Genomic DNA, 4430 nt, shown 5'->3' with positions numbered 1-4430 from the left:
GGTCCACTAGGGGGGAGGAGGATGCCGGATACCGAGGGGAGCTCCATTGCCACAGCCACCGCCAGCGCAACCGCTGCAGCAGTCATGCCATTCACCATGCCCTATATCCCGGGGGCAACCTGACTACCCCAGTACTCAGGGGAGTCACATACTCTAAATGACTTTAGAGAAAGACTGGATAGCTCTTCCAGGTGTACCCCCTCACAGAAGAGCAAAAAGTGAGCATCCTGGTGGCCCAATTAATCGGGGCAGCCCAAAGGGAGGTAAAGTCCTGGCCACCTGGGAGGAAGAGGACTGTCAGAGAAATACTAGCCCGGCTGAAAGACACATTTGATACCCGCACCTCAGCCAAAATAAAGCTCAGATTTTACGGGTGTAAACAGCGGGCACATGAGAGTATAAGAGACTATGCTCTAAACCTACAAGAGGCCCTGAGAGCCATTAAGCAGGCAGACCCTGACAGCGTGGGAAATGAAGATAAGCTGTTGACTGAACAATTTATTGAGGGTCTACTGTGCAATGCCCACCGAACCCAGTTGCGGGCAATGGCCTTACAGGACCCTGACCTGGACTTTGCACAGTTCAAGGACAGAGCCATCCGGGTGCTCCGAGAACCGGCACCAGGTGGCGCTGTGACCCACAGGCGCCCTGCTATCACTTATCACCAGGAGACGGCGCCCTTGTCTGCAGGGCCTGTGGGAGCTGATGCGCAGGCTTTAAACAGTGACCCGGCTACAGACCTGCACCATCAGGTCGAAGAGCTGACTAAGAGCGTTGCCACGCTAACCAGAACTGTGCAGTCTTTACAGGTCTCTTCTCCAGGAAAGATCCAGCTGGCATCCGGACCGGAGGACGTCCCGTGGCGCCGACTGAGGAGGACCCCACCGGCCAGAGGAAGACCCAGCGACAGATACAACGAGGACGGACGACCCATCTGCCGCCGCTGCAATCAACCCGGACATGTGGCAAGGTACTGTCATTTAAACGGGCACAACCTGGGGTAGAGGGCCAATCCCCAGGCATAAGACCATCAGGCCCATCAAACTGGCGTGATAAATACGTAGGGGGATGTCCAATCTTGCCTGTGGTACTGGATGGCATTCCTATGAGTGCCCTACTAGACACCGGGTCACAGGTGACCACCATCCCGTATGTGCTCTTTAAACAGTACTGGAATGACTCGGACATAACCCGCTACCCAGATGACGACCTGAGTATCATCGCCAGCAATGGTCAGCCCGTGCCGCAGGTGGGATTCAAAGAGGTGACCATTAAGATCGGTAAAGTCGAACTGGCGGCACAAGGACTGATTATAGTGGACATAGACCGTCATGAGAGTCACCCTAGAATAACCTTGGGAACTAATGTGATTGAAAATTGTCTTGCAGAGGTGATTCTCATTTTACAACAGGTTGCCAAGAACGCCAGTTCCAGCCAGCAGCGTGTGCTCCAAAAAGAGATCCGGGCACTGATGAAGCGGCAACAGGTGGAACTATCTGGTGGTGAGATAGGTAGCGTGAGAATGTGTAACCCGTTCCCTATTGCCATGCCCCCAAAAAGTGAGATGATGATTTGGTGCCGGGCAGCTATTGGTCTAAGAGGTAGAGACTACCAAGCAATGGTAGAACCCGTCTACTCAGACAGTAGGCCCACCATTTTGACGGCACGGGGGGTGGTCGATGTACGCCATAGGAGGGTGCCCGTTCGCATCATAAATATCGGGGAGAGAGAAGTACACCTGCCCCGGTATGCCACGCTAGCCAAATTGTTCACCATCAACCAGAACTCTGTACAGGCCGTGGAACCCTTGCCTCCATCTCAACCAGAGGAAGGTAACGACTCTAAGAAACCAATGGAGGACTGGTGTCAGCAACTGCATTTGGGTACTGACTCCACTCCCTCACACCAGAAACAGGGAGTCTATCGGGTGGTTCGAGAGTACGAGAGAGTGTTTAGTAAACACCCGCTAGACTTCGGGCGAGTAAAGGGGGTAGAACATCACATCCCCACGGGAGACCATCCTCCCATAAAGGAGAGATACCGACCCGTACCCCCGGCACACTACCAACATGCCAAGGGGATGCTTAGAGACATGAAGGAGGCTGGGGTAATCAGGGACAGCTGTAGCCCCTGGGCAGCTCCACTAGTCTTAGTGAAAAAGAAAGACAACACCATGAGAATGTGTGTAGACTACAGGAAGGTCAACCGTATCACACACAAAGATGCGTACCCGTTACCAAGGATAGAAGAGTCCTTAGCTGCATTAAAATCTGCTAACTTCTTCTCTACTTTGGATCTCACTAGCGGGTACTGGCAGGTTCCTGTAGCAGAGGCGGACCGGGAGAAGACCGCATTCACCACCCCGATGGGTCTCAGCGAATTTAACTGTATGCCGTTCGGGCTCTGCAACGCACCAGGAACCTTCCAACGGTTGATGGAATGCTGTCTGGGACACCGGAACTTCGAGACGGTCCTGTTATACCTGGACGATGTCATCGCCTATTCCAAGACCTACGAGGACCACCTGAAACACCTGGCAGAAGTGTTCGAAGCTCTGGCAAACTACGGCCTAAAGGTGAAACCCTCCAAGTGTCACCTCCTGAAACCAAAGGTGCAATACCTGGGACACGTGGTGAGTGCTGACGGAGTGGCTCCTGACCCTGATAAGATCACCGTGATTAAGGACTGGCCAAGACCCTCCAGCATAAAGGAAGTGCGGCAGTTCCTCGGGTTGGTAGGCTACTACCGAAGATTCATTCCCGGTTTCACCAAAATGGCAGCCCCTATGCAGGACCTCCTGATAGGTCAATCTCGGAAAGCCAAAAACCAGAAGCCGCCTTTTAGGTGGGAAAAGCTGGAAGAGGAGTCCTTCTGCCAGCTGAAGATGGCCCTCACGGGGGATGAAATCCTGGCATATCCAGACTACAGCCAGCCCTTTATCCTCCACACGGACGCAAGCAACATCGGGCTAGGAGCCATACTGTCCCAGATCCAGCAAGGGAAAGAACGGGTAATCGCTTATGCCAGCCGAAAGTTACGGCCCACGGAGAGGAACCCTGAGAATTATAGCTCATTCAAGCTGGATTTCCTGGCAGTAGTGTGGGCAGTGACCGAATGTTTCAAGCATTACCTTGCCTCCTCCAAATTCACCGTGTACACGGATAACAACCCGTTGACACACCAGGACACTGCAAGGCTCGGTGCCCTGGAACAGAGATGGATGGCCCGCCTGTCCAACTTTGAATTCACCATCAAATACCGGGCAGGACGCTCAAATGCCAACGCGGATGCCCTGTCTAGAATGCCGAACTTACCGGACGTAGGGGAAGATCCAGAAGATCTGGAAGAAGTTGAGCTCCCTGCGTTCCACAGTCATGGGATTACCCTGTATTCCCACCGTGTGAAGGACAGGCGCTCCGTGACGTTCAATCCCTTGCCTCACTACAACTGGGCGGAGACGCAAGACAGTGATCCCGCAGTCCATTTGGTGAAGGAAATGCTGACCCAGGCCGATGCCCGTCTTGACCCAGATGCTCCGGAGGAGACCAAGCAACTGCGGAAGGAGAAAAGTAAGCTGTTCCTCTAAAGGGAGAAGCTGTGCCGGAGAATGGTTAACTCTCGAACACATGAGTTGACCTGGCAGGTAGTGGTCCCAAGACGAGACGCGGCTATGGTTCTGGAGGCATACCACAACGGAGCAGGGCATTTCGGATGGAAGAAGCTGGAGTTCTTGTTGCGTGAGCGGTTCTACTGGGTAGGCATGAGAGGAGCCATCGAGAGGTGATGCAGAGACTGTGGCCCGTGCCACCTGAGAAGAAAAGACCGAGCCAGCCAGAAGACTCCCCTGCAGCCAATCATCACCAGACAGCCACTGGAACTGGTAGCCCTGGACCATGTGAAACTGGCTCCAAGCAGATCTGGGTATGTCTACGCCCTCACAATCGTAGATCATTACTCCCGGTTCCTGGTGGTGGTCCCGGTCAAGGACTTAATGGCTCAAACAGCAGCTAGAGCCTTCCAGCAGCACTTCTGCCGTCCACACGGGTACCCGGACCAAGTGTTGACAGACCAAGGACCAGCCTTCGAAGCGGAGGTCTTCCAGGAGTTCTGCAACCTGTATGGCTGCAAGAAGATAAGAACAACGCCCTATCACCCTCAAACCAATGGACTCTGCGAGAAGATGAACCAGGTGGTGATAGATCTGCTAAAAACATTGCCCCTGGAAGAACGCAGTCTGTGGCCTGAGAAACTGCCCGATCTGGTGGACCTGTATAACCACATCCCTGTAGGTTCCACCAACTGTACCCCGGCTTACCTAATGAGAGCAAGACCTGGTAAGCTGCCTATTGACCTGGATATGGGAGTCCTGACGCCTGAGGACACCTCGCCAGAGGCAGACTGGGATACAGAACGGCAGCAGCAGTATCGGA

The sequence above is a fragment of the Phyllobates terribilis genome, unplaced genomic scaffold, assembly GCF_046119375.1.
Source record: "Phyllobates terribilis strain yellow unplaced genomic scaffold, ASM4611937v1 Scaffold_9__5_contigs__length_417890890, whole genome shotgun sequence".
In the NCBI taxonomy this organism is placed as follows: domain Eukaryota; kingdom Metazoa; phylum Chordata; class Amphibia; order Anura; family Dendrobatidae; genus Phyllobates; species Phyllobates terribilis.
This window is presented reverse-complemented; position numbering follows the sequence as displayed.